The 23,760-nt window shown below is 46.0% G+C and overlaps 2 non-coding genes across 2 annotated transcripts; one reads left to right on the forward strand and one right to left on the reverse strand.

Annotated features, from left to right (window-relative positions):
- The first annotated feature begins 4,296 nt into the window (after positions 1 to 4,296).
- Positions 4,297 to 4,386, forward strand: trnar-ucu. The gene is given in 2 exon segments: positions 4,297 to 4,333; positions 4,351 to 4,386. It is a non-coding gene; the product is annotated as a tRNA-Arg (tRNA).
- Positions 4,387 to 16,987: 12,601 nt separating this feature from the next.
- On the reverse strand, positions 16,988 to 17,069 carry trnas-cga. The gene has a single exon. It is a non-coding gene; the product is annotated as a tRNA-Ser (tRNA).
- Positions 17,070 to 23,760: the final 6,691 nt, after the last annotated feature.

A 23,760-nucleotide genomic window follows, 5' to 3' on the forward strand; every position in this document is an offset into this window, starting at 1 on the left:
GTTGCACCAGTTGTTATTGGTCATGAAGCAGACTCCTCCACCCTTGGATTTCCCAGATGCTTCTGTTCTGCCAGCACGGCGGACAGTGAAGGACTCGGTTGGGCAGATTACCTGATCCGGAATCAGTGAGGTCAGCCATATCTCAGTCAGGCAGAGGATGTTGCAGTCCCTTACGGCCCGCTGGAATCTGATCCTCGCCCTGAGGTCATCCAGCTTGTTTTCCAGGGACTGGACATTCGCCAGAAGAATGAGTTGTGTATCGTCTGCGTAGCAATGGAAGAAAATGCCGTGCCTTTGAATGACTTGGCCTAAGGGGAGCATATACAGGGAGAAGAGAATGGGGCCAAGGATGGAACCTTGTGGAACCCCACAGCAGAGGCTAGCTGGGGAGGAGAAAGAGTTGCCTATGTTAGTAGAGAAACTCCTACCTTTGAGGTAGGAGATGAACCAGCTCAGGGCAGTGTCATCAATACAAGTCTCATACCGGAGACGGTCAATTAGAATGGTGTAGAAGCATAGGAACATAGAAACTAGGTGCAGGAGGAGGCCACTCGGCCCTTTGAGGCTAAATTGGATAGTTATATGGATGGGAAAGGAATGGAGGGTTATGGTCTGAGCCCAGGTATATGGGACTAGGGGAGATTATGTGTTCGGCACGGACTAGAAGGGTCGAGATGGCCTGTTTCCGTGCTGTAATTGTTATATGGTTATATTATATGGTTTGAGCCAGCACCGCCATTCATTGTGACCATGGCTGATCGTCCCCTATCAATAACCCGTGCCTGCCTTCTTCCCATATCCCTTGACTCCACTAGCCCCTAGAACTCCATCTAACTCTCTCTTAAATCCATCCAGTGACTTGGCCTCCACTGCCCTCTGTGGCAGGGAATTCCATAAATTCACAACTCTCTGGGTGAAAAGGTTTTTTCTCATCTCAGTCTTAAATGACCTCCCCTTTATTCTAAGACTGTGGCCCCTGGTTCTGGACTCGCCCAACATTGAGAACATTTTTCCTGCATCTAGCTTGTCCAGTCCTTTTATAATTTTATATCTTTCTATGAGATGCCCCTTCATCCTTCTAAACTCCAGTGAATACAAGCCTAGTCTTTTCAATCTTTCCTCATATGACAGTCCCGCCATCCCAGGGATCAATCTCGTGAATCTACGCTGCACTGCCTCAATCACAAGGATGTCCTTCCTCAAATTAGGAGACCAAAACTGTACACAACACTCCAGATGTGGTCTCACCAGAGCCCAATACAACCTTTAATGGTCGACAGTATCAAATGCTGCGCTGAGGTCGAGAATGAGCAGGATTGCAAAGTCGCCGGAGTCAACGGTGAGCAGTAGGTCATTATATACCTTCAACAAGGTAGACTCTGTGCTGTGGTGTTAGACTAGTGTTGTGCCTCAGGGTTCGGTGCTGGACCCGTTACTGTTGTCATCGACGTCAATGATTTGGATGAGAACACACTGTCCACGGCAAGATTAGCCAGTTTGCTGATGATACAAAAGTTAGTGGTTTTGTAGATGGTGAAGTTAGATGTTAACCATTTGCAGCAGAATCTAGACCGATTGGCCAATGTTTGACGGAATTTAATGCAGAAAGGTTTGAGGGGTTGCATTGTGGGACGTCGAACTATGACAGGACAGTAAATGGTAGGCCTCTGGGTAGTGTTGGGAGGTCATGTTGTAGTTGGGCAAGACATTGGTGGGACCGCATTTAGAATATTGCGTTCAGTTTGGGCACCATGTTATAGGAAATATATTGTCAAGCTTGAAAGAGTTCAGAAAAGATTTACGAGTATGTTGCCATGACTAGAGGGTGTGAGCTATAGGGAGAGGTTGAGTATGCTAGGTCTCTATACCATGGAACGCAGGTGGTTGAGAAGAGGCCTATCTTATCGAGGTATACAACATCATGAGAGAATAAATCGGTAGATGCAAAGATTTTATTTGCCCAGAGCAGGGGAATCGAGGACCAACGGTTCAAGGTGCAGGTGAAAAGATTTAATAGTAATCCGAATGTTAACTTTTTCACACAACGAGTGGTGGGTTGTATGGAACAAACTGTCAGAGGCGGTAGTTGAGGCTGGGACTATACCATCATTTAAGAAACAGTTAGACGGGTACATGGATAGGACATGATTGCAGGGACATGGACCAAGTGCAGGGAAGTGGGACTTGTGTAGCTGGCACGAATGGCCTGTTTACACACTGTATCGCTCTTTGACTCCATGACTCTATAACAATCAAACTCTAGTTTACATTGATCTTCTCCGCATATTGTTGTCAACTCCCACCGTAGAGGCAATTAAACTATCAACGCGCACGTATCTGGGTTGTGGGACGAACTTGGAGAACGTACAGCAAACCCAGATAGTCTCAGGAGGAACGCGCATGCACAACACAGATAGTATCAGAGGTCAAAACTAAATCTGGTTCATCAAATTCGGGACACTGCAACTCAATGACACCTCTGATGGATTTACCATCATGTCTAGCTAACTTGGAGAAAAACGGCGTCACTGGTGTTGCAAAGCTGAGACCTGGGTGTCATGGTACACCTGTCATTGAAAGTAGGCATGCAGGTGCAGCAGGCAGTGAAGAAAGCGAATGGTATGTTAGCATTCATAGCAAAAGGATTTGAGTATAAGAGCAGGGAGGTTCTACTGCAGTTGTACAGGGTCTTGGTGAGACCACACCTGGAGTATTGCGTACAGTTTTGGACTTCCCCAACATCGGGAACAATCTTCCTGCATCTAGCCTGTCCAACCCCTTAAGAATGTTGTAAGTTTCTATAAGTTCCCCCCTCAATCTTCTAAATTCTAGCGAGTACAAGCCGAGTCTATCCAGTCTTTCTTGGTATGAATGTCCTGACATCCCAGGAATCAGTCTGGTGAACCTTCTCTGCAAGAATGCCTTTCCTCAGATTAGAAGACCAAAACTGTACGCAAGACCCCAGGTGTGGTGTCACCAAGTACAACTGCAGTAGAACCTCCCTGCTCTTATGCTCAAAGTATTGGGAGGGTTTTCTCTCTTGCCAATAAAACTCATTTGTAACTCAACAAACGAGTGAGTATTTTTGTGTTCTAGTAGGCAGGTCTTGGAACCTGTTCCATTATAACACCTGCTATTATCAACAGCCTGATTTCTCATCCCGATTCATACATTCGTCAGAATGCTGTGTAGTAAATTTCCAACCACTGATGTTAAGCTCACCGACCTCTCGTTCCCAGCACTTTCCCAGCCGCCCTTGTTGAAAAGAGGCACAACATTTGCCACCCCCCAGTCTTACCTAGAAACATAGAAAATAGGTGCAGGAGTAGGCAATTCGGCCCTTCGATCCTGCACCGCCATTCAATATGATCATGGCTGATCATCCAACTCAGTATCCTGTACCTGCCTTCTCTCCATACCCCCTGACCCCTTTAGCCAAAAGGGCCACACCTAACTCCCTCTTAAATATAACCAATGAACTGGCCTCAACTACCTTATGTGGCAGAGAATTCCACAGATTCAGCACTATCTGCGAGAAAAACGTTTTATCATCTCGGTCCTAAAAGACTTCCCCCTTATCCTTAGACAGTGGCCTCTTGTTCTGGACATCGCCTGGAACAATCTTCCTTCATCTAGCCTGTCCAACCCCTTAAGAATTATGTACATTTCTATAAGACCCCCCCCCCCAATCTTCTAAATTCTGGCGAGTACAAGCCGAGTCTATCCAGTCTGTCTTCATATGAAAGTCCTGAACCTTCTCTGTACTCCCTCTATGGCAAGGATGTGTTTCCTGAGATTTGGAGACCAAACCTGTACGCAATACTCCAGGTGTGGTCTCACCAAGACCCCGTACAACTGCAGTAGAACCTCGCTGCTCCTATACTCAAAGTATTGTTTTTTGCTTCTCTCTTGCCAATAAAACTGATTTGTAACCAACGAGAGAGCATTTTTATGTTCTACACGGCAGGTCTTTGAACCTGTTCCATTCTAACACCTGCCATTCTTTTATCAATCTCCTGATTTCTCATCCCGACTCATACATCCGTTACCAGCAAAGCCATGTCTGTTTAAATTACGGTCCGGTTGTCCGGTATTTTCATCCATTTACACAGAATGTTATTCCCCGTTCTTCACTTCATTAGATTGTTGCCCCCTCTCTATATTCCCCCCGGTAACTTTGTATCAGAATGCCATTTTTAATGCCATTCAGAAAACAAACGAGAGCGCTTGACAAAGATTTGTGTTGGACAATACACTTTTTGTTATGTTGTGAGTTTATATGTGTCCTCTCGAATTGGCTCTGTGGCGCAAAGGATAGCGTGTTGGACTTCTACTGACGCATACCAAGTAATTCAAAGGTTGTGGGTTCGAGTCCCACCAGAGTCATTATTTTGATGGCACTCACAACAACGTTACGTTTGAGTGATTGATGGCTTCACCCTATGATGAGTAATCGAGTCATCTATCCCATTGTCTGAAATTATTAACTCGTTTGCTCGACACGGAAAGACGTGTTCTTCCTCCCTCAGAGTGTCCTCGGCGGTGTTACTATTCGGGAATTATGTGTAAGGTATTGAGTGCTAAGCAAGTAGGTACTAAGTACTACGTACTTTAAGACAGAGAAATGTAGTCTTGGTTGGAAAGTGATGGAGTTAAGCACACAGCCTGATCACCCGTTACGTCATTGAGTGATAGTTACGTCCAGCTGCTTGCTGGGTGGTGTGTGGATGTTGGCGAGCGGATATAGTTGACCATATTCAGCTCAGTTTATTCTTGTATCATACTAATCTTGCAATTTTGACAACCCCTTTCTATTCTGCTAACGCTAATTCAAAAATGTCTGCAGGATAAAAAATATCTCCTTTAATTCACGAAAATACATAGAAAATAGGTGCAGGAGGAGGCCATTCGGCCCTTCGAGACAGCGCCGCCATTCATTGTGGTCATGGCTGATCGACCCCTATCAATGACCCGTGCCTGCCTGCTCTCCATATCCCTTGATTCCACTAGCCCCTAGAGCTCTATCTAACTCTCTCTTAAATCCATCCAGTGACTTGGCCTCCACTGCCCTCTGTGGCAGGGAATTCCATAAATTCACAACTCTCTGGGTGAAAATGTTTTTTCTCACCTCAGTCTTAAATGACCTCCCCTTTATTCTAAGACTGTGGCCCCTGCTTCTGAACTCGCCCAACCTTGGGAACATTTTTCCTGCATCTAGCTTGTCCGGTCCTTTTATAATTTTATATGTTTCTATAAGATACCCCCTCATCCTTCTAAACTCCAGTGAATACAAGCCTATATACGTCACTATTCAAACTGAATATTCTGCATGCGTCGACCTTATGTGGAGACACCCGCTGAATTCCTGTAGCAATCGGAATTATTTTATTTGTTTAATTGCTTGACACCCGTTTAGAAAGACGAAGTAAACACCCTTGGTCAACTAAGTCCAGTGAACTGTCGTCTGCTCACCTTTATCTATCTGTAACTGTGTCAAGTGTGTTGAATGAAGAGGTGAACCTCCTTGCTACGTTATCTACTTGTGCGCACGCGCAACCATCGCGTCATAGAGTCGCGTCATAGGAAACCGATCCTTCAGCCCCACTGGTAAATGCCGAACAAGATGTCCCAACTATTTGCCCGCATTTGGTCCATAACCCTCTCAACCTTTCACATACATATACCTGCCCAAGTGTATATTAAACGTTGTTGCTGTACCTGCCTCAACTACTCCCCTGGTAGTTAATTCCATGTACCCACCAACCTCCGAATGAAAACAGTGCCCATCAGGATTCTATTAAATCCTTCCCCTCTCACCTTAAACCCACGTGCTCTGGTTCTTTATTCCAATACCCTGGATTAAACACTCCGTGCATTCACCTGCTCAATCCCTCTAGTGATGTTATACACATCCGTAGCTCTTATTTCATTCCCAACTCATTTCCCTTCTGGAATCTTATTTTGGAACGTGTACGTTTGTTTCCCCTTCGAAATGTTGCACGCTGCGCTAATGTCCACCAGCAGTTTAAATTTTGCTTCAGATGCTCGCATCTGCAGTATTTTTCCTGTCCCTGTTACTTCCTTTAGATCTCCCTTCCTCCATTCTCTTTCCTGTCTTCCTTCCTTTCGTAGTTTCTGCCTTATCGCGACATTATCACGACACCCTATTCCTTCCATGTCCCTGTTCGCGTTATCCAGATCCCAACATCCAGGTTATTATCCCTGTGCTCACTGCACCCACCGTGTCATTGTTCACATTCCCAATGCCCCCAACTTGAGGTTATTATTCTTGTGCTCGCCGCTCCCACTCTGTACTCGCTCTCGGTTCGCAGACCCTTACAACGAACAAACTCAAATGTTAAACGTGGGATATTGGAGGTGATTTATCCCCCACAACTATCTAACGGAAACTGCGAACTAACTTGGTGTCCTAGCAGTTATCAGACAAGTGAACATAGAAACATAGAAAATAGGTGCAGGAGTAGGCCATTCGGCCCTTCGAGCCTGCACCGCCATTCAATATGATCATGGATGATCATCCAACTCAGTATCCTGTACCTGCCTTCTCTCCATACCCCCTGATCCCTTTAGCCACAAGGACCACATCTAACTCCCTCTTAAATATAGCCAATGAACTGGCCTCAACTACCTTCTGTGGCAGAGAATTCCAGAGATTCACCACTCTCTGTGTGAAAAAAGTTTTTCTCATCTCGGTCCAAAATGATTTGCCCCTTATCCTTAAACTGTGACCGCTTGTTCTGGAACTATCCTCTCAATAGCTGGAGAGTGGTCCCGACCTCCCAACGACCTCGTTGGAGACCTTTGCTTTAACTTTATTTTTAATCGGTCTTTATCAGACTCTGCCATGCATTTTGTATTGTTACCCTTTGTCATGTTCAGTTTTTTAATTGATTGGATAGCACGCAACACGAGCATTCCTCTGTACCTTGGTACACGTGATAATTATCTAAATACACGCGAATGGATTTGGTCTTTTCAAAACATTTTTTTTCTGATTTTCATTTTTTTAAATTGTATTATCGATGAGTAAAACGTGTAATCTGTTCGCAGATCCGTTATGCTGCTGCAAGTAAGAATTATATTGTTCTGTATTTGGAACATGTCACAATTAAATGCTGCTGAATGCTATAGGTGTAAAGAGGTTCTGCTACAGTTGTATAGGGCTCTGGTAAGACCACATCTAGAGTACTGTATACAGTTTTGATCTCCTAATTTGAGGAAGGACATCCTTGTGATTGAGGCAGTGCAGCGTAGGTTCACGAGATTGATCCCTGTGATGGCGGAACTGTCATATGAGGAAAGATTGAAAAGACTAGGCTTGTATTCACTGGAGTTTAGAAGGATGAGGGGGAATCTTATAGAAGCATAGAAACTGGACAAGCTAGATGCAGGAAAAATGTTCGCAACGTTGGGCTAGTCCAGAACCAGGGGGCCACGGTCTTAGAATAAAGGGGAGGTCATTTAAGACTAAGGTGAGAAAAAACGTTTTCACCCAGAGAGTTGTGAATATATGGAATTCCCTGCCACAGAGGGTAGTGGAGGCCAAATCATTGGATGGATTTAAGAGAGAGTTAGATAGAGCTCTAGGGGTTAGTGGAGTCAAGGGATATGGGGAGAAGGCAGGCACGGGTTATTGATAGGGGAAGATCAACCATGATCACAATGAATGGCGGTGCTGGCTCGAAGGGCCGAATGGCCTCATCCTGCACCTATTTTCTATGTTTCTATGTTTCTATGTTTCCTTTCTTTCCCGCCCTGTCTAAAGAACGGATCGGAGGTGAAACGTTGCCTACACACATTCTTCCGGTATATTGCCTGGTCCATTAAGTTACTTCAGAATTTGTATATGTTATTCAACTGTTTAAGCCTCTTGTTCAACTCTGGGGAAGAACGAGATGCCGGGCGGTATTCAATTGGACAGCTGTATCCTAACCACAGGCCCGCTTGCTTCGAGAAGAAAGGGCGCCAAGCCCGTACCTTGCTCGCCCTGTGGTTATGGAATCGGAAAGGGGTTGGACATCGATTCGCCGGACGACCAAAATGGAGGCAACGGCTGCAACGGGGCTACCTGCAGCTGGGAATTATGGCGCCAAAAAGGCGCCTCTTGCATACAGGCACAGAGGGCTGTTCTGTACATTCTTTATTGATCGGGGGACGATTGCGCAAACGTGCGGGAGAGAATCTTGCTGAGTTGTATGCAAGAAATATATTTCCTTGGACTTGCTACAAGTGACAATAAAGAAACCACAGCCTCCTCTTGAATATCATAACAACTAAGGAGCTGATTGTGGACTTTAGAAGGGCACAACATCCGAGGACGTGTACGTCACTGGAGATAATTAGGGCTACTGTGGACAGGTTGAGCTGCTTTCAATACCTGGTAGTCCACATCACAGAGGATCTGACATGGACATCACACGCTGCCGTACTGGTGAGTAAGACAAGGCTGCACCTTTATCGCCTCAGGGAGCTGAGAAAATTCAGTCTCTCTGCGGATCCTTCAGTGCTTCTACGCAGGGGCTGTAGAAAGCATATTGTCCGGCAACATTACTATCTGGTTTGGGAATTGCTCTGTCAAGGACAGGAAGTCTCTGCAGAGAGTAGTGCGTTCGGCCGAACGCACTATGGGAACTACACTCGCCCCCCTGCAGGAACTATACATCAGGAGGTGCAGATCCAGAGCCAGCAACATTATGGGGGACCCCTACCACCCCAGCAACGGACTGTTCCAGCTTCTACGATCAGGCAAACGCCTCGGTTGTCATGCTGTGAAAACAGAGAGGATGAGACAGAGTTTCTTCCCACAGGCCATCAGGACTGTAAACTCTTATCACACCAGGGACTAATTTACTGTACCAATTTACTGTTGTGTTACCCCCTGCTGGACCCTCTTCAGTTTGCGTACCGGGCCAATAGATTAGTGGATGACGCAGTCAACTTATGTCTGCCCTTCATCCTCCAGCACCTAGAACGCCAGGGGACCAATGCAAGGATTTGTTTGTAGATTTTAGCACTGCATTCAACACCATTGTGCCAGAGCTACTGCACTCCAAACGCTCCCAGTTGACTGTGCCTGAACCCCTCTGTGAGTGAATCATCGACTTCCTGACCACCAGGAAGCAGCATGTGAGGCGAGGAAAGTACTTCTTGGACCCATAGACCCTCAGCATAGGAGCAGCGCAAGGCTGCGTACTCTCCCCTCTCCTCTACTCTCTCAACACCCACGACAGCCTCCTCTGTCAAGCTTCTCAAGTTTGCGGACGACACAATTCTGATTCGATTGAAGAGGTCTGAAGAAGGTTTTCGGCCAGAAACGTTGCCTATTTCCTTCGCTCCATAGATGCTGCTGCACCCGCTGAGTTTTTCCAGCATTTTTGTGTACCTTCTGATTCGATTGAGCCAGGATGGGGGAGGACTCTGCCGACAGACAGGAAGTGACACAGTTGGCATCCCGGTGCCTTCGTAGCAACCTGGAGCTCAATGCTCTTTAGAAAGTGGAATTGATAGACAACTCCTTCCTCTGCCCCCACTCACCATCAACAACACCACAATCACATCTGTGGAGTACATTAACTTCCTTGGAGCCATCATCTCCAAGAACCTTAAATAGGGGACCACCATCGACTCCACTGTCAAAAAGGCCCAACTGAGGATGTACTTTTTGCGGCAGCTGAGCAAACATAATCAACCACTATACTCGCCTTCTCCATTATGGTCTGGTTTGGCTCAGCCACCAAGCACGACATCCGGAGGCTGCAGCGAATCTTTCGATCAACTGAGAAGTTTGTTGGCTGCACTGACGAACTGTACGCTGCAAGGGCCAGGAAGCGAGCGGGTAAGATGATGTCTGACCTCTCTCACCCTGGCCACAAACTCTTTGAAGCACTTCCCTCTGGAAAGAGACTCCGAACCGTCAAAGCCGCCACAGCTGGACAAGAGGGCGTTTTTATTCAACGAGCAGCGTGATGGTATGTTCTTGATGGTAGCCTCCATTTCCTCTGATGTTTTGTTTCATTCGCATGTTTGAACTGTGGTGTTTGTTATTGATATTTTGATGGTTTATATTTTGTTCTTGATGGTCTGCTGTATGTCGTGTTATTGCTTGCGAGCGGAGCACCAAGGCAAGTTCCTTGTATGTGCAAATACTTGGCCAATAAACATTAATTAATTAATTAATTAATTCATTCATTCATTCATTGCAATCCTGTCTAGTCCTTTCGTTGCATGATAGCACGCAACAAAAAATATTTTCACTGTACTTCCACTGCCCTTTGAGGACGGGATTTCCAAGATTCACTCTCTCCTTTGCACAGGTCGGGGCTCTACCTGAGTCAGTGTACCCGGCGAGTGCAGCAAAGGTTAGCCAGGTTTGTCCTATTAGGAGAGGTGAAGCAGCGTGGTCCGACTGGAACAACAGGAAATAAATTAGGATAGACATGCTGAAGTAACTCAGTGGGACTTGCGGCATCTCTGGTGCGAAGTAATGGGTGACATTCAGAATTGTCAGGGGAATTAGGTATTCACTCTGGGCACAGACAATCAACAGTGCATCAAAAGCTGCACATATACCATATAACCATATAACCATATAACAATTACAGCACGGAAACAGGCCATCTCGACCCCTCTAGTCCGTGCCGAACACATAGTCTCCCCTAGTCCCATATACCTGCGCTCAGACCATAACCCTCCATTCCTTTCCCATCCATATAACTATCCAATTTATTTTTAAATGATAAAAACGAACCTGCCTCCACCACCTTCACTGGAAGCTCATTCCACACAGCTACCACTCTCTGAGTAAAGAAGTTCCCCCTCATGTTACCCCTAAACTTCAGTCCCTTAATTCTCAAGTCATGTCCCCTTGTTTGAATCTTCCCTACTCTCAGTGGGAAAAGCTTTTCCACGTCAACTCTGTCGATCCCTCTCATCATTTTAAAAACCTCTATCAATTTCCCCCTTAACCTTCTGCGCTCCAAAGAATAAAGCCCTAACTTGTTCAACCTTTCTCTGTAACTTAGTTGCTGAAACCCAGGCAACATTCTAGTAAATCTCCTCTGTACTCTCTCTATTTTGTTGACATCCTTCCTATAATTAGGCGACCAAAATTGTACACCATACTCCAGAATTGGCCTCACCAATGCCTTGTACAATTTTAACATTACATCCCAACTTCTATACTCAATGCTCTGATTTATAAAGGCCAGCACACCAAAAGCTTTCTTTACCACCCTATCTACATGCGATTCCACTTTCATGGAACTGTGCACAGTTATTCCCAGATCCCTCTGTTCACCTACATTCTTCAATTCCCTACCATTTACCATGTACGTCCTATTTTGATTTGTCCTGCCAAGATGTAGCACCTCACACTTATCAGCATTAAACTCCATCTGCCATCTTTCAGCCCACTCTTCCAACTGGCATAAATCTCTCTGTAGACTTTGAAACTCTACTTCATTACCCGCAACCCCACCTATCTTAGTATCATCTGCATACTTACTAATCCAATTTACCACACCATTGTCCAGATCATTGATGTACATGACAAACAACAGTGGACCCAACACAGATCCCTGTGGCACCCCACTCGTCACTGGCCTCCAACCTGACAAACAACCATCCACCATTACTCTCTGGCATCTCCCATTCAGCCACTGTTGAATCCATCTTGCTACTCCACCATTAATACCCAACCATTGAACCTTCTTAACCAACCTTCCATGAGGAACCTTGTCAAAGGCCTTACTGAAGTCCATATACACAACATCCACTGCTTTACCCTCATCAATTTCCCGAGTAACATCTTCAAAAAATTCAAGAAGATTAGTTAAACATGACCTTCCAGGCACAAATCCATGTTGACTGTTCCTAATCAGACCCTGTTTATCCAGATGCTTATATATATTATCTCTAAGTATTCTTTCCATTAATTTGCCCACCACTGACGTCAAACTAACAGGTCTATAATTGCTAGGTTTACTCTTAGACCCCTTTTTAAACAATGGAACAACATGCGCAGTACGCCAATCCTCCGGCACTATTCCCGTTTCTAATGACATTTGAAATATTTCTGCCATAGCCCCTGCTATTTCTACACTAACTTCCCTCAATGTCCTAGGGAATATCCTGTCCGGACCTGGAGACTTATCCACTTTTATATTTCTCAAAAGTGTCAGTACTTCCTCTTCTTTGATCCTCATAGTTTCCATAGCTACTCTACTTGTTTCCCTTACCTCACATAATTCAATATCCTTCTCCTTGGTGAATACCGAAGAAAAGAAACTGTTCAATATCTCCCCCATCTCTTTTGGCTCTGCAGATAGTTGGCCACTCTGACTCTCTAATGGACCAATTTTATCCCTCGTTATCCTTTTGCTATTAATATAGCGGTAGAAACCCTTCGGATTTACTTTTACCTTACTTGCCAAAGCAACCTCATATCTTCTTTTAGCTTTTCTAATTTATTTCTTAAGATTCTTTTTACATTCTTTATACTCCTCAAGCACCTCATTTACTCCATGCTGCCTATAACTATTGTAGATCTCCCTCTTTTTCCGAACCAAGTGTCCAATTTCCCTTGAAAACCATGGCTCTTTACAATTTTTACGATTTCCTTTCAACCGAACAGGGACATAAAGATTCTGTACTCTTAAAATTTCACCTTTAAATGTACTCCATTTCTCTTCCACATCTTTCCCATAAAACAAACTGTCCCAATTTACTCCTTTTAAATCCTTTCGCATCTCCTCAAAGTTAGCCTTTCTCCAATCAAAAATCTCAACCCTAGGTCCAGTTTTGTCCCTCTCCATAATTATATTGAAACTAATGGTATTGTGATCACTGGACCCGAACTGTTCCCCAACGCATACCTCTGCCACCTGACCCATCTCATTTCCTAACAGGAGGTCCAGTACCGCCCCTTCTCTAGTAGGTACTTCTATGTATTGTTGCAAAAAACTATCCTGCACACATTTTACAAACTCCAACCCATCCAGCCCATTTACAGAATGTGTTTCCCAGTCTATGTGTGGAAAATTGAAATCTCCCACAATCACTACCTTGTGCTTACTACTAATATCTGCAATCTCCTTACATATTTGCTCTTCCAATTCTCGCTCCCCATTTGGCGGTCTATAATACACCCCTATAAGTGTTGCTACCCCTTTCCCATTTCTCAGTTCCACCCAAATAGCCTCCCTAGACGAGCCCTCTAATCTATCCTGCCAAAGCACTGCTGTAATATCTTCCCTGATAAGCAATGCAACACCTCCACCTCTTGCCCCTCCAATTCTATCACACCTGAATATACGTCAGTCATTTCGGGCAGACGTACTAGTCCCGTTGATTCGAACCTTGGTAAGAGAGACCAATTGATTTCGAGTCCATCGCCTTAACCACTCGACCACGACTACCGCGGTCGCAACAATAAGTTTCCAAGAAGGCTTTTTTTCACGTCAAGCGATTAGTGTATACCAGGACGGACAGGGAAGACACTGATCCCGGAATTAGATGGTAAATCCATGAGCGGATCAGCGTAGATTCTTGTTCTCATTCTATTGCAGATTCCCAGATCAAACTAGGACACATCCCACTACGACAGGAAATTGATTCACACCGTGTCCCGTTAATCTCCTCACCGCCGGATCTCTTTATATATTTCGCCCGTGGAATCTCTCTCCACAACCTCCCTTCATTCCGACAAAGACTTCTGTACTTAAAGATGTAACATAGAGACATACAGCTCAAAACAGGCCTTTTGGCCGCAAATATCCATACCGACCATCCATCCATACTGAACGTGTTTAACAATGCCGACTATATCTTCAATGCTTGGTGATTCAAGGGCTACAGATCCATAAACTGTGAGAATCCCCACCACCCACATACGGGGTCGGGTCCAGATTTCAACTCCCGTGGACGCGGCTTTGGAATGGAATGTCCTTCCGAAGCCTCTCATCCTCTCATCTGAGGAAATACATTTTTGCCATAGAGGGAGTACATAGAAGGTTCACCAGGCTGATTCCTGGGATGTCAGGACTTTCATATGAAGAAAGACTGGATAGACTCGGCTTCTACTCGCTAGAATTTAGAAGATTGAGGGGGGATCTTATAGAAACTTACAAAATTCTTAAGGGGTTGGACAGGCTAGATGCAGGAAGATTGATCCCGATGTTGGAGAAGGCCAAAACAAGGGGGTCACAGTTTAAGGATAAAGGAGAAATATTTTAGGACATTTTTCACACAGAGATTGGTGAATCTCTGGAATTCTCTGCCACGGAAGGTAGTTGAGGCCCATTCATTGGCTATATTTAAGAGGGAGTTAGATGTGGCCCGTGTGGCTAAAGGGATCAGGTGGTATGGAGAGAAGGTAGGTACAGGATACTGAGTTGGATGATCAGCCATGATCATATTGAATGGCGGTGCAGTCTCGAAGGGCCGAATGGCCTACTCCTTCACATATTTTCTGTGTTTCTATGTTTCTATTCGTAGGACACCCCCAATCTTAGAGACCGCCTCCAGGACAATAAACCCAATGTTTCGAGTCGCGCCTCTTGACGGATCAGCGCCACCTCGGGCAAGATTTTGGTGCATCTCCTGCACCCTCCCCTTTGAACTGCGAGACCCATTCGTTCCGAATAATTTGCGGGAATATCCCCATTGTTATATACGCAGTCATTGGTTTATCGTCGTTTCATTATCGGTTCCATTTGTGGATCTGAAAGAAATGTGGATTCCTTTGGGAAATGCAGAATGCAAAATATAAACCGAGTTGAATAGCAGAGGACAGTTTCGATCTATCGACCTCTGAGTTATGGGCCCAGCACGCTGCCGCTGCGCCACTCTGCTAGTGGGTGTAAAGTAAACGTGTGCGTTTTGGTGTTCTGTTGTGAACGTTGCATCTTCCCTTGTGTTTCTTTCCCGCCATCATATGGTTCCCCTTGCGAGCCTTGTCTCTTTTTCCTGAACGACTTCCCTTCTACAGCATTGATCCGCAACTGAGGCAATTCATTAACTTCGCACGTGCTGCACGGCCTGCTGAAGTTCTCATGTCACGGCAGTATGCGGCGTGGGCGCAGGCGCAGGAGCTGAACGCGATGCCTCGCACACCTACTGTCCTTGATGGTGTTAGTGGCCGTGGTCACAGGAACCACCATGTTTATAATAGGCAATATACACTGATGCACACTGCAGCACCTCATGCCAATGGTGGGCGGTGACTATTTTGTGAACTTGTGTGGATGCGAATCAAGTGAGCAGCGTTTTCCAGGATGGTGTTCAAATTTCCGCAATTTTATAGAAAAATGCATTTTGTGCAAATTATGTGTGTTTTACTTAAGATCATGGAAATGCCTTGTGATAGGAATGTGTAGGATAGAACTGCAGATGTTTGTTTAAATCGAAGGCAAACACACAATGCTGGAGTAAGAACGCGAAAGGCAGCATCTCTGGAGGGGCCATGGGCCACAGTCTTAGAATAAAGGGGAGGTAATTTAAGACTGAGGTGAGAAAAAACGTTTTCACCCAGAGAGTCGTGAATGTCTGGAATTCCCTGCCACAGAGGGCAGTGGAGGCCAAGTCACTGGATGGATTTAAGAGAGAGTTAGATAGAGCTCTAGGGGCTAGTGGAGTCCAGGGATATGGGGAGAAGGCAGGCACGGGTTATTGATAGGGGACGATCAGCCATGGTCACAATGAATGGCGGTGCTAGCTCGAAGGGCCGAATGGCCTCCTCCTGCACCTATTTTCTATGTTTCTATATTTCTATGAGTGAAGGAATCGGTGACGTTACGGGTCGAGACCCTTCTTCATACTGATGTCAGGGGAGTGGGATGGACGGAGATAGAATGTAGTCCGTCAGTAAGACTGGTGGGAGAGGGGATGGAGAGAGAAGAAGAACAAGGGCTATTTGAAGTTAGGGAAGTCAATGTTCCTTCCGCTGGAGTGGAAGCTTCCCAGGCGAAATATGATGTGCTGTTCCTCCAATTTGAACTTGCCTCACTGACAATGGAATAGGCCAGGGACAGAAAGGTCAGAATCGGAATGGGAGGGGGAGTTAAAGTGCTGACAAACCGGGAGATCAGGTTGGTTAAAGCGGACTGAGAAGTGGTGTTGAGCGAAACGATCGCCGAGACTGCGCTTGGTCTCGCCGATGTACAGAAGTGGACACCTGGAACAGCTGATACAGTAGATGAGATTGGAGGAAACCTCTGCCTCACCTGAAAATACGGTCGGGGTCATTGACTTGAGTGGATGAGTGAAGCAACGGGACAGGTCTTGCATCTCCTGCAGATGCAGCGGAACGTTCCTGGGGAGGGTGTGGTTTGGGTGGAAAACAACGAGTGGACCGGGAATTGCGGTGGGAACGGTCTCTGCAGAAAGCAGAAAGTGGTGTAGAGGGGAAGATGTGGCCAGTAGTTTGATCCCATTGGAGGTGGCGAAAGGTTTAGGGGATTAATGTTGCTTGCGACGGCTGATGGAGTGGAAGGTGAGATCAAAGGGGAACTCTGTCCTTGTTGCGAATGGAGGAGCAAGAGCGGGGCTTCGGAATATCGGGGGAGGAGGGGTTAGGGGTCAGTCAGAACTGCAGGCGGCCAAGGCTAAAAACAATTTCGTGACGGTGCAAGATAAATCTGCCCGCTAAACTTTGTCCACAAGATGCGGCGGCTGATAGAGCTTTATACTTTCCTTTCCTTCTTAATTAGTCATCGATTTTTGAATAAGATGATGGACACCAACCCAATGACCAAAAGTCCGTTCCCACACGAGGATTGCCTTGAGCCTCAATCCGCTCTCGAAGGAAATCTGCGCCATATATATCAGACAGCACCGTTTACCGATCACTGTAACCAAACAGGGAGACGCGATGAATCTGGAGAGGAATGGGTAAGGCTCTATGAATCCTGAAAGTGAGCTAAAACTGTGAGAAGTAGTAGACCTTTCAACTCCAGGCGGAGGAAAATGACGCTGCGAGCAGGGTTCGAACCTGCGTGGGGAATCCCCATTGGATTTCGAGTCCAACGCCTTAACCACTCGGCCATCGCAGCTCTCCTCATTACATTTGCTGCACAACGATTTAGAAGAAAAAAAAACTCTGTGAGAAATCTTAATCGGTGTAGCTGCTGGTCTGGGTTTGAAATGTTGTCTCCTTTGGTGTTTGACATAGAAGCATAGAAAGTAGGTGCAGGACTAGGCCATTCGGCCCTTCGAGCCTGCACCTCCATTCAATATGACCATGGCTGATCATCCAACTCAGTATCCTGTACCTGCCTTCTCTCCATACCCCCTGATCCCTTTAGCCACAAGAGCCACATCTAACTCCCTCTTAAATATAGCCAATGAACTGGCCTCAACTACATTCTGTGGCAGAGAATTCCAGAGATTCGCCACTCTCTGTGTGAAAAATGTTTTTCTCATCTCGGTCCTAAAAGATTTCCCCTTTATCCTTAAACTGTGACCCCTTGTTTTGGACTTCCCCAACATCGGGAACAATCTTCCTGCATCTAGCCTGTCCAACCCCATAAGAATTTGGTAAGTTTCTATAAGATCCCCCCTCAATCTTCTAAATTCTAGCGAGTACAAGCCGAGTCTATCCAGTCTTTCTTCATATGAAAGTTCTGACATCCCTGGAATCAGTCTGGTGAACCTTCTCTGTACTCCCTCTATGGCAAGAATGTCCTTCCTCAGATTAGGAGACCAAAACTGTTCGCAATACTCCAGATGTGGTCTCACCAAGACCCTGTACAACTGCAGTAGAACCTCCCTGCCCCTATACTCAAATCCTTTTGCTATGAATGCTAACATACCATTCGCTTTATTCACTGCCTGCTGCACCAGCATGCCCACTTTCAATGACTGGTGTACCATGACACCCAAGTCTCGTTGCATCTCCCCTTTTCCTAATCGGCCACCATTCAGATGTACACAGATTAAACGGCAGACTGTGTTATAAAACGTTCCAACGACAATTAAATCAATGGCTGATATTGCATTGTGTTTTAGTCAATAGAATCAAGAGTCAATAGTATTGGTTTGTCCTATATCCCGGATGGGACCATGAAATCCTTACTTGCTCCAGCACAATAGAATATGTGAAGATGTAAACATAATACATAACGGGGGAAGAAGAGTTCAATAAAAAACAAATGTATTGTAATAATAATATAGTATTTTGCAGTTCAGAGCTCAGAGCTTATTCGTTGCTGTGTTTAATAGCCTGGTGGCTGTAGGGATGAAGCTGTTCGTGAATCAGGACGTTACAGTTTTCAGGCTCCTGTACTTTCTTCCTGATGGCAATGGTGAAATGAGTATGGGGCCAGGTTGGTGTGGGTCTTTGATGATTTTGGCTGCCTTTTTGAGGCAGCGACTACGATAGATCACTTTGACGGTGTGGGGAGGACAAAGCCGGTGATGGATTGGGCAGTGGTGACAACATTTTGTAGTCTTTTCCGCTACTAGTCTTTCAAGTTGCCGAACCAGGCCACGATGCAACCAGTTAGAATGATCTCTACCGTGAACATGTAGAAGTCTAGGAGAATCCTTAACGACATGCCGAATCTCCGTAAGCTTCTCAGGAAGTAGAGTCGCTGATGTGCCTAATTTATAATTACATCGGTGTGATGGATCCAGGAAAGATCTTCGGAAATATGCACACCCAGGAATTTGAAGTTTTTTCGGCACGAAACGTTGCCTATTTCCTTCGCTCCATAGATGCTGCTGCACCCGCTGAGTTTCTCCAGCACTTTTGTGTACCTTTGAAGTTTTTGACCCTCTCTACTATCGACCCGTTGATGTGAACAGGGATGTGGGTCCTCATCCTTCCCCTACAATCAGTACCTTGGGCTTCCTGATGTTGAGAGCCAGGTTGTTGTCCTGGCACCACTTGGTCAGTTGGTGGATCTCACTTCTATACTCTGACTCATCCCCATCTGTGATACGTCCAACACGTATGGTGACGTCGGCGAACTTGATGATGGAATTCGCACTTTGTCCGGCTGCGCAGTCATGAGTATAGAGTGAGTACAGCAGGGGCGGAGCACGCAGCCTTGATGTGCTCCTGTGCTAATTGTTATGAGGATGAAGTGGTTCCTCCAATTCGATCAGACTGTGGTCTGTGCATGAGGAAGTCGAGGATCCAATTGTAGAGGGATGCGCAGAGACGAGTTCCGCGAGCTCGGTAACCAGCTTGGAGGGGATGATGGTATTAAAAGCCGAGCTGTAGTCTATAAACAACAACCTGACCTAAGTGTTTTTATTGTCGAAGTGGTCCAATGCGGAGTGGAGAGCCAGTGAAATTGCATCCTCCGTTGACCTGTTGTGGCGGTAAGCAAACTGTAGTGGGTCGACATTCTTGTTGAGGTAGGAGTTGATATGCACCATAATCAACCTCTGGGCTTTTTCACGGGGCGACTTGACGCAAGAGTTAACCAGAGTTTAACATCGTGGGAACCTCGTGCGATAACAGTACGGCATTCGTGGACCACCGTGGACCACCGTGGCGCTAACGGCAGGTAATCGTGTAACTTGGTGACTCGGGAGAAAATTCAAGCAAGTTTGAATTTCTCCAAGAGTGACGTGTACACTTGTGGTTGAGTATTGCAACATTATATGAACGTAGTGGCCAGTGCGATATCCGTGCGATGTCCGTATTAACTCTTGCGGATACCGTGGGAACTCCTGCGAACGGTAAACCCGGAAGCTGGACAGAGGGGACAGAAGGTGAGTAAAAAAGGTGTTCTCAATATCGGCAATGGAACATGTGTCCTTCGAGGACGTCCCACCTAATTGTCATTGTTGGATAATCCTTTTAACAGGAACACTTGCAGAGATGGCTCCCAGAAAATCTCAAAGAAAGGGGGTAAAGCGTGTCAGAGATGTTTTTGCCATGCAGGAGAATGAGGAGGAGACGCAGCAAGAGAGACAGGTGGAGAGGCAACAGTAGATGCCACAGATAACACTGCCTGTGGGCTCCTTGGAGCAGGGAGAGGGTGAGCAAGGTGGATTTCAGATTGCTTCCCCAGTAGCCGTTGTAGGAATAGCCTCTACATACGCTTATGTAAAGGGAAGATGGCAGAAGGTAAGGCCATATAACTTCACCAGGGAACAAGAGGGGGAACTTGTAGAATGGTACCAATTTAACGAGATTCTCTACGATAAATCCAGAGAGGATTATAGAAACAGGGAGAGAAAAAGGAACCTGCTGGAGACGAAGGCTGCCGAGTTCCCCGGGTGCTCATGTGAGTATATATAACGATATATAAGTTCATCAAGAGGAGAACCATTTAATGTTATCCAAGATTTAAAAACATACATTGCTATTGATGTAAAAGTGCTGTGTTTGCAGTTAACTTAAACTTCTCTTATAAGAAGTCGATAGTCATTGAGGCACGTCACCTTGCTCTTCTTGGGCACCGGTATTATTGATGCCCTTTTAAAGCAGGTGGGAACCTCAGACCTCAGAAGTGAGAGGTTGAAAATGTCCGCAAAAACTCCCGCCAGTTGGTCTGCACAGGTCTTGAGGACTCGGCTGGGTATGCCATCAGGTCCAGGCGCTTTCCGAGGATTCACCTGAAGGATCATCTGACGTCGGCCTCTGAGACTGTACTATAATACCGCCAGGGCGAATGGGGGCTCGGGAAGGCACATCAGTGTTCTCCCTATCGAACCGTGCGTAAAACGCATTGAGCTCATCAGGGAGTGATGCTTCGCTGACAATTGAGCTGCCTCCTGATTTCGCCTTGTAGGATGTGATTGCATTCAAACCCTGCCACAGTTAATAATAATAATAAATTTTATTTAATGGGCGCCTTTCATACATCTCAAGGACACCTTACATAGTAAAGTTGCCGAACGTCCGTCTCATCCTCCAGCTTGGAGCATAAGTCTCTTTTGGACTTTTTATGGTCTTACCAAGGTCGTATCCGGACTTCTTGTAGACCTCTGCATCGCCAGACCTGAATGCCCGGGATCTGGACTTAAGAAGAGTGCGGATCTCATGGTTCATCCAAGGCTTCTGGTTAGGAAACACTCAGAAGATTTTTGTTGGAAGAAAGCCCTCCACACATTTCCGCATGAAGTTTGTAACGGCTGTGGTGCATTCATTCAGGTCCGTTGACGAGTCATTGAAGATTGCACAGTCTACAGACTCCAAGCAGTACTGGAGTAGTTCCTCTGCGCCCCTCTTTTAGGACCGAGATGAGAAAAACATTTTTCACACAGAGAGTGATGAATCTGGAATTCTCTGCCACAAAAGGAAGTTGAGTCCAGTTCATTGGCTATATTTAAGAAGGAGTTAGATGTGGCCCTTGTGGCTAAAAAGATCAGGGGGTATGGAGAGAAGGCAGGTACAGGATACTGAGTTGGATGATCAGCCATGATCATATTGAATTGCGGTGCAGGCTCGAAGGGCCGAATGGCCTACTCCTGCACCTATTTTCTATGTTTCTATGGTTGAATTTCCATTGTTTGGCAGTGTTTGAATGCGTGACTGGTAAATTGACTTCCGTTGTCAGTTTGCAGGCGGCCTGGTGTGCCGAATACGGAAAACAGTCTCTGTAGCTTTTGAATGACCATTTCGGATGTGATTGTGGGCAATAAATCGAGTTTTAACCTGTTGGAGTAGGAGTCGACCAGGACTAGGTAGTGTTTACCGTTCCATTCGAAAATGTCTGCTGCCAGCGACGTTCAAGGCAGTGCTGGTGGGGGTTGTTGTAGCAGAGGCTGTTTCTGTTGGTGTGGTGCCAAACTGTTGCAGATGGGACAGGGGGCGGCCCTGTCTCGTATGTACTTGGTCATACCAGGCCAGTAGAACATGTTCTGTGGATGGGCCAACGTGGCATCGGTACCTGGGTGACCGTTGTGTACCTCTTTGTCGTATTTGTCTTGTAGGAATGATGGGATCACGACTGTGTGACCTTTAAGTATGACACCGTCCTGCATTTCCAGCTCATCGCGGGCTAGGAAGAACGGCTGCACCTCCAGTGGTGTGCTGGATTGCCTGTTTGGCCAGCCTCTCTTGATTATGGATGAGAGTAGCTGAAGTGTGCCATCAGCGGCTGTGTGTTCAGCCACGCGGCGCAGGCGTTCAGCGGGAACGAAGTCGATCTTGAGATCTCGTAAGTCGATCTTGAGAACTCGTAAGCTCATCCCGTAACCGTGCTAAGTGGGGCGTCTGCCACGTGGTCACCTCTGCGTGGTGCACAGATGTGGCAGTCCTATCTAATTCCTCCTCTCCGCACCTCGAACATCTGACGGTGAAGTGTCGCCCCTTCTACCGACCGAGGGAATTCACCTCCATAATCCTAACCGCAGTTTACATCCCACTCAGCATGGATTTATGAAAGGTAAATCATGTTTGACGAATCTTATAGAATTGTTCGAGGATGTAACTAGTAGAGTGGATAAGGGAGAACCAACGGATGTGTTATATCTGGACTTTCAGAAGGCTTTCGACAAGGTCCCACATAAGAGATTAGTATACAAACTTAAAGCACACGGTATTGGGGGTTCAGTATTCATGTGGATAGAGAACTGGCTGGCAGACAGGAAGCAAAGAGTAGGCGTAAACGGGTCCTTTTCACAATGGCAGGCAGTGACTAGTGGGATACCGCAAGGCTCAGTGCTGGGACCCCAGCTATTTACGATATATATTAATGATTTGGACGAGGAAATTGAATACAACACCTCCAAGTTTGCGGATGACACGAAGCTGGGGGGGCAGTGTTAGCTGTGTGGAGAATGCGAGGAGGCTGCAAGGTGACTTGGATAGGCTGGGTGAGTGGCCAAATGCATGGCAGATGCAGTATAATGTGGATAAATGTGAGGTTATCCACTTTGGTGGCAAAAACAGGAAAGTAGACTATTATCTGATTGGTGGCCGATTAGGAAAGGGGGAGATGCAGCGAGACCTGGGTGGCATGGTACACCAATCATTAAAAGTAGGCATGCAGGTGCAGCAGGCAGTGAAGAAGGCGAATGGTATGTTAGCATTCATAGCAAAAGGTTTGAGTATAGGAGCAGGGAGGTTCTACTGCAGTTGTACAGGGTCTTGGTGAGACCACACCTGGAGTATTGCGTACAGTTTTGGTCTCCTGAATCTGAGGAAAGACATTCTTGCCATAGAGGGAGTACAGAGAAGGTTCACTAGACTGATTCCTGGGATGTCAGGACTTTCATATGAAGAAAGACTGGATAGACTCGGTTTGTACTCGCTAGAATTTAGAAGATTGAGGGGGGGTCTTATAGAAACTTACAAAATTCTTAAGGGGTTGGACAGTCTAGATGCAGGAAGATTATTCCCGATGTTGGGGAAGTCCAGAACTAGGGGTCACAGTTTAAGGATAAGAGGGCAATCTTTTAGGACCGAGATGAGAAAATCATTTTTCACACAGAGAGTGGTGAATCTGTGGAATTCTCTGCCACATAAGGTAGTTGAGGCCAGATCATTGGCTATATTTAAGAGGGAGTTAGATGTGGCCCTTGTAGCTAAAGGGATCAGGGGGTATGGAGAGAAGGCAGGTACAGGAAACTGAGTTGGATGATCAGCCATGATCATATTGAATGGCGGTGCAGGCTCGAAGGGCCGAATGGCCTACTCCGGCACCTATTTTCTATGTTTCTATGTTTCTATAACATAGCAAACATGAGCGGGAACCCAGAGGATTGGGCAATGTTTAAAGAGCAACAGAAGATAACTAAAAAGACAATACGGGAAAGAGAAAAGATGAGGTACGAAGGTAA

The sequence above is a fragment of the Amblyraja radiata genome, chromosome 45 (assembly GCF_010909765.2).
Source record: "Amblyraja radiata isolate CabotCenter1 chromosome 45, sAmbRad1.1.pri, whole genome shotgun sequence".
In the NCBI taxonomy this organism is placed as follows: Eukaryota; Metazoa; Chordata; class Chondrichthyes; order Rajiformes; family Rajidae; genus Amblyraja; species Amblyraja radiata.